We start from the raw sequence: 13,715 nt of genomic DNA, 5'->3' as shown, positions 1-13,715 counted from the left end.
AAATGCTTGAAAATAAAACACTTAGAAGTCAAGGCTAGGCTCAAGTGCAAAAGCACTCCCTCAAAGCTCAAGGCTCTGAGCATCTTAGAGAGTCAAGAAAAGAAAAGAAAAATGAGCTTAATGAAGTCCTCTAATTAAATGCTTGTGGTGCTTATGTATCAAGTGGTAATACTTGAAAACAAAGCATTTAGAAGTCATAGCTTTGTTATCAACTCAAGGGGCAAAGAACCCAAAAGGAGAAGCTAATAAGAAAATCAAAAGCTTGTTTCAAGGAAGAAATATAAGAGAAAGATTTCATAAATTGAGCTAGATAGAAGCATCAATCATTTACATCTCTTTTGTGATTGTAGCATGCTTAGAAAACTAGCTAACCATGAACATTGAGCTGCTATTCTTCTTACCTTGGATTGTCAATCTTTAATGCATGATTCTTTTCTTGCTTGAGGACAAGTAAGGTTTAAGTTTGGTATTGTGATGACATGTCACCATGTCATGTTTTTCTATGCTTTTTCATACAAGAAATAGATGATTTGTGCTTAAATATTGAATACTTTTGTGCTTAAATGGTATATTTTCTTGAACATTTAATTTTATAAATCTTGTAGGAAATAATAAGAAAAAGAAGCAAAGAAGCACAAAATAAGCTAAAAAGGAGAAAAAAAGAGCTTTGGGAAACACTTTGAAGTTGGAGCACACTTTGGAGGCTTAGGCCACGCTTTTAAAAGCGTGGCCGATGACCAAATTAAAGAAAAAAAGGCAATCAGCATACAATGCTGCGCTCACTTAGTGAGCTGAGCATTACCCTGATGCAATTTCAACTTGGAAGCAAAATTTTGGCTAAGTTAAAATCTGGGTGCTCATAGCATGACCATGCCTCCTTCCAAGGGCTATAACTTGAGCTACAAATGTTCGATTGATGTGCTTCTAGTTGCGTTGGAAAGCTGACATTTAGAGCTTTCCAACGATGTATGGCAACTTATATTTGGCTTGAAATTGAGGCACGAGTGAGATGCATCTTTAAGGGCCAAAAACAAGCAAAAATAGACTAAAGTGCAACCACCAAGATTCGAAGAGGGAGCCTCACTCCAAGGCAAAGAGGCGCTTCTAATAGCGCTCACTTGGAGAGCACAGCGCTTACTTGGTGAGCATTGTCATGCTCTCTTCAAGAAAATGCAAGAAAAATTGCTCCCCAAATGCTTCCACCAAGGCTTGAACACAGATACCTCACTAAGGAAGCAAGGATGCTGCGCTCAACTTGTGAGCTGAGCACTCCCCTGGTTCCTTCCCCAACATTGCACGCTACAAAGGATCCACACACAAGGCCTCAATGCTCAGCTCAACTTGTGAGCTGAGCATCCTCCTGGGAGCAACACCCATGGGCCAAAATTCTGCCCTCCACAAGGGCAGGGCAGCCTCCTCGGAACACCCATGGGCCAAAATTCAATTCAAATTCCCTTTGAACTCAAATCTTCACCAATTGAACCAAGGCCATCCAAGACACATCTCTCCTCAAATCCAAAGCAAGCAACGCCCACTCAACATGACTCAAAGGCACACAGAGAAGCTAGAGTAGGAATTTCATTTTTGTGAATTTGTTTTTAATTTCAATTTCATTTTAATTTTATTTTCATTTTGTAAAAAGCCTATATAAAGGCATCACTCTCGTTTCAGAGAGGGGAGCCCCATTAGAGAATATTGGAGGGCAGCTCCATTAGAATAGCTCTCTCTTTTAAGTTTTCTTTTGAATTTTGGATTGGGAAGGAAGGCATTCTGTTTCATTTCTGATTTGAGATTCATCTTGTTCTTTTACTGCATAATTCAATTTTCATTTGCTGTTTTAAATCTTCTTCTTCTGCGATCTGTTCTTTTACTTTTCTGCAATTATTCTCTTGTTGGATCAAGGAAGGACTTGAGATTTAGACTTGCTTTCTAGTCTCATCCACCCTTGAGATCTTCAACATTCTTTTAAATTGCTGCAATTTAGCATCAGTCATTGTCTGCTTTCAATCCTTCAAGCATTTTCACTTTCTGTTTCATTCCTTTTCAATTTTCTCTCCTGAATTCTGCAATTTTACATTTATGTTCACATTTAGCTTGCTGCAATTCTCATTTACATTTCCTACACGATTTTAATTCCTCTGTAATTGCTCTAAGTTTTGATTCACTTCAATTTTGCTTCTCTGTTTACATTGCTCTCAATTTACTTTCATGCAATTTAAGCTTTCTGCAATTATTCTCAACTTTGATCTACTGCTTTCATTTAATTTCCCTGCTCCCACTTCCCTTTACATTTGATGCAATTTACATTTCTTGTCATTTAAGTTACTTGCTAATTTACATTTTGCAACTTTAAATTCATTGTCATTTACATTCTGTTGGCTACAATTTCATACAATTCACTTCAATGTTAGCTTGACTAAACTAATACCCACTAAATTTGCTTGATCCATCAATCCTCGTGGGATCGACCTCACTCTAAGTGAGTTTTACTACTTGATGCGACCCGGTACACTTACCGGTGAGTTTTAGGTGTTTTGGAAATTCGTTTTTCCACAAAAGTACCATCACAACTCAACACTTCTCTAGAAGATTTGAGTTATAATATGGATCAATTAAGGATGGAACATCAAGAGCACTCCATCATTCTCCATGAAATTAGAGAAGATCAAAGAGCAATGAGGGAGGAGCAACAAAGGCAAGGAAGAGACATAGAAGAACTCAAGGACATCATTGGTTCTTCAAGAAGAAAGCGCCACCATCACTAAAGGTGGACTAATTCCTTGTTCTTATTTTTTTTGTTTTTCGGTTTCTATGCTATATGTGTGTTTATGTTTTGTGCCTCTACTTCATGATCATTAGTGTGTAGTAATTATGTCTTAAGGCTATGAATAATTCCATAAATCCTTCACCTCTCTTAAATGAAAAATGTTTTTAAATACAAAAGAATAAGAAGTATATGAGTTTCAAATTTATCTTTAAATTTAGTTTAATTATATTGATGTGGTGACAATACTTTTTGTTTTCTAAATGAATGCTTGAACAGTGCATATTTTTGATGTTGTTGTTTATGAATGTTAAAATTGTTGGCTCTTGAAAGAATGATGAACAAAGAGAAATGTTATTGATAATCTGAAATCATGAAATTGATTCTTGAAGCAAGAAAAAGCAGTGAAAAAGCAAAAGCTTGAAAAAAAAAGTGTGGCGAAAAAAATTTAGAAAGAAAAAGAAAAAGCAAGCAGAAAAAGCCAATAGCCCTTAAAACCAAAAGGAAAGGGTAAAAAAGGATCCAAGGCTTTGAGCATCAATGGATAGGAGGGCCCAAGGAAATAAAATCCAGGCCTAAGCGGCTAAATCAAGCTGTCCCTAATCATGTGCTTGTGGCATGCAAGTCCATGTGAAAAGCTTGAGACTGTGTGGTTAAAGTCGTGATCCAAAGCAAAAAGAGTGTGCTTAAGAACTCTGGACACCTCTAACTGGGGACTTTAGCAAAGCTAAGTCACAATCTAAAAAGGTTCACCCAGTTATGTGTTTGTGGCATTTATGTATCTGGTGGTAATACTGGAAAACAAAGTGCTTAGGGCCACGGCCAAGACTCATAAAAGTAGCTGTGTTCAAGAATCAACATACTTAGCTAGGAGAATCAATAACACTATCTGAAATTCTAAGTTCCTATAGATGCCAATCATTCTAAACTTCAAAGGAAAAAGTGAGATGCCAAAGCTGTTCAGAAGCAAAAAGCTACAAGTCCTGCTCATCTAGTTAGAACTAATATTCATTGATCTTTTAGGATTTATAGTATATTATCTTCTTTTTATCCTATTTGATTTCCAGTTGCTTGGGGACAAGCAACAATTTAAGTTTGGTGTTGTGATGAGCGGATAATTTATACACTTTTTGGCATTGTTTTTAGATAGTTTTTAGTAGGATCTAGCTACTTTTAGGGATGTTTTCATTAGTTTTTATGCTAAATTCACATTTCTAGACTTTACTCTGAGTTTGTGTGTTTTTCTGCGATTTCAGGTAATTTCTGGCTGAAATTGAGGGACTTGAGCAAAACTCTGACAAGAGGCTGACAAAGGACTGCTGATTGTGTTGGATTCTGACCTCCCTGCACTCGAAATAGATTTTCTGGAGCTACATAACTCCAAATGGCGCGCTCTCAATGGTGTTGGAAAGTAGACATCCAGAGCTTTTCAGCAATATATAATAGTCTATACTTTATTCGGGATTAGACGACGCAAACTGGTGCTCAATGCCAGTTCTACGCTACATTCTGGAGTCAAATGCCAGAAACACGTCACGAACCAGAGTTGAACGCCAAAAACACGTTATAACTTGTCGTTCAACTCCAAAAGAAGCTCTGCACGTGTAAAGCTCAAGCTCAGCCCAAGCACACACCAAAGTGGGCCCTGGAAGAGGATTTCTGCACTTAGACTTATTTCTGTAAACCCTAGTAGCTAGTTTAGTATAAATAGAACTTTTAACTATTGTACTAGGTGTCTGGTCTTTTGACCATTTGGTCTTTCGATTACATTTGAGAGTGCTACCAAGTTTTTGGTGCCATTGTTGATGATCATAATTTCGTGCACCATCATTCTTGTTAGCCACCTTGAGCTTTTTACTCCCCTCTTGTTTTATAATCACATTACTAGCCTTAAGCAGAAAAATAAAATAAAAATACCAAGTTGAATTCTTGGTTAGCTTAAGATAGATATTTTGTATAATTTAAGTGTGAAAAATTTTTTGGGAACATGGGATGATAGAAAAAAAATAGGGAATTGAATTGAATAAGTTATTTGAAAATTTGGGAAGCATGCTCATGTGAAATCAAAATAATTAAATTACCATGTGCATTGATAAGAAAATAAAAAAATAAAAATAAAAAAATTACTAAGTAATTAAATAAGGGGATACAAAAAAATATATTACCCCAAATGCAAAATAAAAGGAATCAATGCACATGGGACAAAACTCAAAAACAAGTTTGATACATGAGCGTGTAACACAAAAGTGGGAAAATTTTGGGTAGCTAGGTAAAGTATTTTAAATTATATAAAGTGTGTATGTTAGGTGAGATCTTAGACTAATCAAGGATTTACTTTATTAGCTCACTTAGCCTTATACATATATCCTCACCTTTACCTTAGCACCATTATAACCTTGAAAAGACCTCATGATGTTTGCATTGGTACATTAAATATTTGTTGATTGGTTAGATGAAGAACAAAGTTTAGAAAGCATGATTAGAGAAGAATAGAGTGATTACCCTATACACTAGAGAGACTAGAGTGAGACATACACTACCGATGAAGGTTCAATGCTTGATTCTATGTTCCATGCTTTCGTGAGCTATCTTCTTACAAGTTTACTTACTTTGTATTGTATAATTTGAATTAGTGGAATTTGATTCATATCTGTCTTGAATAACTTATTCACTTTTAACCAAGTAGGTAGAAACATTTTGCATGTAGTTGCATTCACATAGATAGGTTGCATTGCATACTCTCTATCATTCCTCTTCACTCCTTTATAGCTTCTCTTGAACTTAGCATGAGGACTGCTAATGTTTAAGTGTGGGAAGGTTGATAAACCACTATTTTATGGTTTATCTTGTGCTTAATTGAGTGGATTTTATCAATCTTTCATACACTTATTCATACTAAATGCATGGGTTTACATTCTCCTTCCTGATTTTGTGCTATGATTGAAAACATGCTTCTTTAGTCTTAATTTTGCTATGTTTAATCCTCTCTTATTACCATTCAATGCCGTGATATGTGTGTTAAGTGATTTCAAGGATTACAGGGCATGAATGGCTCAGAAGATGGAAAGGAAGCATGCAAAAGTGGAAGGAATACAAGAAGTTGAAGAAACTGTTAAGCTGTCTAGCCTGACCTCTTCGTACTCAAATGGTCATAACTTGAGCTATAGAGGACAAATTAGATGGTTCTAGTTGCGTTAGAAAGCTAACATCTGGGACTTTGCAACGATATATAATTTGTCATAGCTGCTCCGAAGAAAGGCGACGCGAATGCGTGGATGACGCACCCGCGTTGCTCCTGCAAACTTCAATCCACGCAAACGCGTGGATGACACCTCCGTGTCACTTTGCCGCGACCTGTACAAACCAGATTTCACAATCAACAATTTCTGGGCTGTTTCTAACCCAGTTCTCGGCTCAGAAAACACAGATTAGAGGCTATAAAGTGGGGGAATCCATTAATTCATCATCATACATTCATAATACACACTTTTCATAGTTTAGATGTAGTTTTTAGAGAAAGAGGTTCTCTCCTCTCTCTTAGTATTTAGGATTAGGATTTTTAGAACTTAGGAATATTTTTATCTCATCTTTCTATCAGGTTCAATATCTTTTTATTTTGACTTCCCTTATTTTTTGATTATATATGTTGCCTATTTGGCTTATGAACTTTTCCATGTTAGAATTGACATCTCCATTCAATTTAATTTGAGGTATTCCAGTTATTTATGATTTTAATTTAGCTTTCTATATTCTTGGTTTTGGTTAGGTAATTGGTAACTCTTGAGTTGTCAAACTCATCAGTGGTTGAAATTGGCAGATTCTAATTGATCTAGATCACTCTAAAGCTAGTGCTCCCATAGGGATTGACTAGGACTTGAGGATCAAGCTAATTAGTCTACTTGACCTTTCTTTGTTTAATAAAGGATAACTAAGTGGGATTAAAACCCAATTCTCATCACACTTTTCATAAGGATAACTAGGATAGGAATTCCGATTCTAATACCTTGCCAAGAGTTTATTTTATCATTACTATTTTATTTTTCTTATCATTTAACATACTTGTTCCTTACTTTCAAAACCCCCAATTTACAAGACTCATAACCAATAATAAGAACATACCTCCCTGCAATTCCTTGAGAAGACGACCCAAGGTTTAAATACTTCGGTTATCAATTTTATCAAGGGTTTGTTACTTGTGACAACCAAAACGTTTGTAAGAAAGGACTTTTGTTGGTTTAGAAGCTATACTTGCAAGGGAAATTTATTCTTAATTCTAGACCATGCAAAGTTATCTCTTCAGGCACGCACCTACGGATTAGTCCATCTGTGCATCTCATAAAGAGATATGGTTCATCCCACAAGTAGTATTTCACATCAAAAAGTAGTTTTTTTCTTTTGTTGCCTGCTATAGTTTGCAATGTCTGCAAACAATGGCACTTCCTGAATGGCAAAGAGTTGCTCATCCGGAAAGGTTTCAGAGATCTTAGTGATGGGGAGAGACATCCATTCTACTGGTTCTATCCGAGACAGGTGATCTGCTACTTGATTCTCTGTCCTATTTCTGTCTCTTATTTCTATATCAAACTCTTGCAGAAGCAACACCCATCTTATGAGCCTGGGTTTTGAATCCTGCTTTGTAAGTAGATATTTAAGAGCAGTGAAGAGGGAACTTTTGCGTGGTCTAGAATTCAGAATAAATTCCCGTTGCAAGTATAGCTTCTAAACCAACAAAAGTCCTTTCTTACAAACGTGTTGGTTGTCACAAGTAACAAACCCCTTTGGAATTGATAACCAAAGTATTTAAACCTCGGGTCGTCTTCTCCAGGAATTGCAGGGAGGTGTGTTTTATTATTGGTTATGGAAAATAGTATTTTTGGGGTTTGAAAATGTTTTGAACAAGAGAAAGGGATTGCAGGGAATTAATAAATTAATAACAAAAGAATCTCTTGGCAAGGAATGAGAACTCGAGGTCCTATCCCGGTTATCCTTATCAATTGTGATTAGAATTGGATTTTTCTCCCACTAAGTCAACTTCTAACTATGAAGGTAAGTCAAGTGGATGAACTAATTTTGATTCCTCAAGTCCTAGTCTTTCCTTGGGAAAGGCTAGAGTTATTGGAACTCGAATTAATTCTTGAAGAATTCCAATTTTCAGTCAACAATGAGTTTGATAACTCAAGAGTCACCAATTAATCAACCAAAGCCAAAAGGTAGAAAATCTAAATTATCTATATAAATAAAGGAAAGCAATCATAAATCTAAAATACCTCAAATTATATTAAATAGAAAGTTAGATTGAACATAGAAATCCATAAGCCAAACTGGCAACATCAAATAATCAACTAAAGTAATAAATAAAAGTAGAAAATAAATTAAAGGAACATTGAACCTGTGATGAAGAAGTTGAAATCCTAATCCTAATCCTAATCCTAAATCCTAAGAGAGAGGAGAGAACCTCTCTCTTTAAAATCTACATCTAAAACCTAAAATTGAATTATGATTTGATATGAATTGATCATCTGAGTCTCTGCATGTTCCCGAACTTTAATCTGTGTTTCTGGGCCGAAAACTGGGTTGAAATGTGGCACGAAATCTGTGCCAGCGACTTCTGTAATTCTGCAAATAGCGCTCGTCACGCGTCCGTGTCGTCCACGCGTTCACGTCACTCAGCTTTTCTCGTACCACGCGTGCGCGTCGTCCACGCTTTCGAGTCATTCATGTAGCTTCCAATCCGCGCGGTCGCGTCAGGCACGCGAGCGCGTCATGGTAATTCCTTCTATTTCACGCGGTCGCGTGAGCCATGCGACCGCGTGACTTCTCGCTGGTCATCTCCTCAATTCCTTGTGTTCCTTCCATTTTTGCATGCTTCCTCTTTATTCCTTACGCCATTCCTGCCCTATGAAGCCTGAAACACTTAACATACAGATCACGACATCGAATGGTATGAAGGAAGATAAAAATATACAACAAGAAGGTCCTTAGGAAGCAAGTTATTAATCATAGGATATTTTTAGGAAGGAATTGTAAATACATACAAATCATATGAATAAGTGGGTGAAAAGCTTGATAAAACCACTCAATAAAACACAATATAAACCATAAAATAGTGGTTTATCAACCTCCCCACACTTAAACATTAGCATGTCCTCATGCTAAGCTCAAGGAGACTAAATAAATGAGTAAGGAAAGGCAAGACTCATGCAATGCAACCTATGAATGTGAATGCCTACATGCTAAAATGAACCTACTTGGTGAAAAAGTAAATAAATCCTTCAAGAATAAATATGAGCTGGATTTCACTAATTCAAATCATAAAATACAATACAAATAACTTGCAAGAAAAAGATAGCTCATGAAAGCGGGGAACATAGAATTGAGCGCTGAACCCTTACTGGTAGTGTATATCACTCTAACTTTCAAGTGTCTAGGGTCAATTCTCTCAATTCTCTACTAATCTTGCTTTCTATAGCTTGCTCTTCATCTAACAATCAACAAAAATTTAATGCACCAATACACAAATCAAGAGGTCTTTTAAGGGTTGTAATGGGGTTAGGGTCAAGGTATGATTGTATTTGGCCAAGTGGACTAAAATCCGAATCCTTAATTAACATAAACTTTTTCCACCTAATCTTAAGACAATCCACATAATCACAATACAAGATCTAACTTCCCATTAACTGTGTTTTCCACATATTCATGCATCCTAAATTTGAGTTCAGTACATATGCATTGATACCAACACTTACTTTGGGGCATTTTGTCCCCTTTTATTATTTGTTTTTTTTTTCTTTTCTTTTTTCACTTTTTTTTCTTTTATTCTTCTCAATTCATATGATTAAGGTTTTGAATGCATAAACATGTTCTTAACATTTTTCATATTTTCACACAAAGTCTAACATACTCAATTCCCAAACCAAACGTTTCCAAACCCACTTTTCCCCACACTTAATTCATGAGCACTTTCATTAGTCTAAGCTAATCAAGGATTCAAATTAAGGACATTATTATTTTTCGCTTAGAGTTAATGTTGTGCTAAAGTAAAGAACAAAGGGGTAAAATAGCTCAACACTGGTTTGCAAAGGATAATGAAAGGTAAGGCCATATGGGTATGTAAGCTCAGTGAAACAAGGCCTCAATCATATAAGTGCATGCATACATCAAATAATGGAAATATAGAATTAAGCAAGACAAAGATCACAATTTTAGAGAGAAAAACACAAAAAAATAAAATATATTGGTTGATAAAATGCAACCAATCAAATAGGCTCAAAATCTCACTGGTTTTGTGTGTTCGAGCTCTAAACCATATTCCAATATAATATTTCTCCAAAAAAGTTTTTTCAAAAAGTTTAATTCAAATTAGTGAAATGCTATAAAATTTTCTTGAAAAAGAAAATGTTACTTCAACCAAGTGGTAAAATATGCACAAAATAAAACATACATGCAATCAAACATGCAAATGCAATAATGAAAAACAAAAATTGGTGTTGAGAAGGGACTAACTTACCCGTGGAGATTGGTATCGACCTCCGCACACTTAAAGATTGCACCGTCCTCGGTGCATGCAAAGATGTGCAGGTGGCGGGGGATGTGGTTCCTCAGCTGTTGCTCGTTATAGAGGCGTTTTCTTTACCCGTTCTGGTGGCCAGCCTAAAAAAGGGACAAGAGAAAAGGACATGAAGTCAAAGAGATAGAGCAAAGAGGAGGGCGGTACGAGTGATAATCATGCCAAGTAAGGAAAATAGTGAATGAAAGACATGGTCGCGATTCCATGTGATCAGTTCATCAATGGAAATATAGCAAGGCATGGGGAGTATTGGATGCAAGATGTTTATTAGCATGTCGGCAAGGGCATGAGTAGCATAGATCAAGCATCAAAGATTAAAAATGTATTATTACTCGTAACAAACCGACAATCACGTTTGTATTGACAATTATAATTAAAAATAAAATGTGGAAATGGTTTTGTGAAAAACAGGCATTAGAGTAGTAGGATAACATAAAAGTAGTGCATGATGCCATACGGATTTTTTCACAAACACATAGCATGCATGGTAAATAAGTTATTGAAAGTATTCAGTTGAACATGCAAGCAACCTTTTAAAAAAATTATATAATTGTCAAACAATTCTTTGAATAATCCACAAGTAAAATAAATAAATTTCCAACACCAATGAAAATAATGCAATGAATGAAACTATGCAAATAAATTAAATGGAAGTGAAGAGGGATGAGAAGAAGAAAGTAAGAAAAGGAAGAAGAAAGAAGAAAAGAAATAAGAAGGGAAGAAAAGAATTAGATATAAGGGAGAAAAGATAAGATATTTGGCTGCTCTAGATAAGTTGTGCGGCGCAAGCGATGTGGATGCGTGGGGGACGCGGTTGCGCGACTTGCGCTTAAATTACTCGACGCGGTCGCGTCGGTCACGCGGACGCGTGACGCATTTTGTGCTACTGGAGCGAGGGCAGACTCGCGTTCGCACAACTCTCTGTTCAAAATTCATTATTGCCAAATTCCAGGGTGACGCGGTCGCGTGGTCGACGCGATAGCGTGAGTGGCCATTATAGGGATCTGATGCGGATGTGTCAGCCATGCGTCCGTGTGGTAAGGCTTGTGCTTCTAGCACGAGTCCAGCCACGATCCAGCTCAACTTTCGGCCATACACCCTTTTTACGTCGATTTACAGGACACGCATTTGCGTGGGTGACGCGGACACGTGGGAGGCATTTTTCTCACATGACACAGACATGTCAGCGACGCAGTCGCGTGGGTCAAATTTGTGCCAAAGGCATCCCTCCAGCCACGCTCTCGCGTGACTCTCTGTTCACTTTTCGTTTCTCCCTAAAGCACCTGCGACGCGGACGCGTCAGCGACGCTGTCGCATCGCGTGCGAATTATTTTTTTATAATGCAGTATGTAGAATGCAATGCTTAATATGAATGCTATGCAAGTATGCATGATTCTAGGTTCAATTAAAACTCAAAAACAAACAAAACTGACTAGAATTAAAACTGAAAAGGGAACGATCATACCATGGTGGGTTGTCTCCCACCTAGCACTTTTAGTTAAAGTCCTTAAGTTGGACATTTGGCGAGCTCCTTGTCATGGTGGCTTATGCTTGAACTCATCTTGAAACTTCCACCAATGCTTGGTCTTCCAATAAGCTCTATCCATACTAAGTAAATTCCTTAATCTTTGATGGGGTTCTTCACAAGCTTTGAGCTCCCAAAATTGATCCTCATATATTCCTGGATCCCAAATCTTATTTCTACACCCATCTTCAAGTTGATTCTCATGATTCCATCCGGGTGGCAAGCAGTCTGAATTCTCACTAAAGCGGCCAAACAACTTCTTAGACCCATTCCGTTGAGCTGTACACCAACCTTTGCGTTTAAACTTAAAGCTTCCAACCATAATGAACCTTGCAGGACAATTCTTACCACTGACCATCTTCCGCTTACTCTTAATGCCAAAAAGAGCTCTAAGCTGACCATCCGTCTCTAGTAGCCCATATTCAAGTGGAAAAGTAAAGGATAAGGATAGGAATTTTACCCACTTGAATGTTGTGTTGGACGGTAATGGTCTTGGGAGAGATATTTCTAATGAATTTGCAAGCTCCACTCCCTTGTGCTCTTCTCTGACAACTTCCACCTCTTTGTAAACTTCTTCAATTTCAACCTCTTCCTCTTAGTGGTTTTCTTCTAATTCAACCTCTTCTTCATTGTTTACCAAGGGCATGGGAGGTTGTGCTTCTTCTTCTTTAAACTCCATTTCTTGATCAACCTCTTCCAAGTCTTTAACCATGATATGCCTTGGAGGTTGTACACCCTCCTCAACATCAATTTCGAACGTCTTGGAAGGAGGTTCTATAACTTGAGTTTCCCATGGAGGTTCTGCATCTCCTAAGTCTTCAACCACTTCTTCTTCTGCAACTATTATGGCTTCCTCCACTTGTTCCAGTGCAAAGTCATGCTCCTTATTGTCCATTGGAGTCTCTAGTGTCTCCTTCATGCTACGTTCTTCATTAGATTCTCCACATGAGGCCATGGGGGTTCTTTGAGTGTCCGAACGTCTGGAAGGTAATTGTTTTATTGCTTGCTCCAATTGATGAAGGGTTGCATGAAATTAATCTATTGTTTCCTGGAAATAATCCCTTGACTCTTGTTCCTCCTTGATGATTACCTTTCCATGACAACTCCCTTCAATTACTCCTTCACCTTCAAGGGTCTCTTCTACCTTCACCTTTAGTGCCTCCTCTAGCTCCTTATGAAGTATGGATTCGCGAAGACGATCCTCTCTCTCTTGTTCCATATCAATAGCATAATTGGGATCATCTTGCTCTTGGATTGGTGGATGTGGGTGTTCTTCCATGGATGGTAGTGATGGGATGGATGGATCATTATGTGGTTAAGATGGAAGTTCATTGGAGCTTGAGGGATGAATATTGAAGGTATTTGGTGGTCTTATTTGGGCGGCAAGAGCTTGTATAGTAGAGTTTAGATCGGCAAATGCTTTCTCCATGGAGGTTTGGGGTCGATAGGAGGGTTCATTTATTGGGAGAAAGGGTTCATGGTAGGAAGGTGGTTCATCTTGATAATGATAAGGAAATGGTGTATATTGAGGTGGTGGTTCTGTGTATGGTTCATTTGGCTCATAAGGTGGTTGGTATGGTGGATACGGGTTAGGGTCATATAGAGGTGAATGGTGGAAAGGGGCTTGTGAGTATGGTGGTTCAAAATTATATTGAAGATGAAAAGGTTCATGGGCATATGGTGGGTCTTGTTGGTAACTACAAAGGGGTTCACCATATCTATCATCTTGGTATGCATTGTAGAATGATCTTTATCCATGATATCTTGGAGGGTGTTGTCGCCTAAAGGGTTGATTAGATCCTCTTGGCTCCGTCCATCTTTGATTACTTTGACCTTGATGCATATTCCTATTATAGCTT

This window comes from Arachis duranensis, chromosome 1 (assembly GCF_000817695.3).
Source record: "Arachis duranensis cultivar V14167 chromosome 1, aradu.V14167.gnm2.J7QH, whole genome shotgun sequence".
Taxonomy (NCBI): Eukaryota; Viridiplantae; Streptophyta; class Magnoliopsida; order Fabales; family Fabaceae; genus Arachis; species Arachis duranensis.
Note: the sequence above shows the minus strand (reverse complement) of the source record.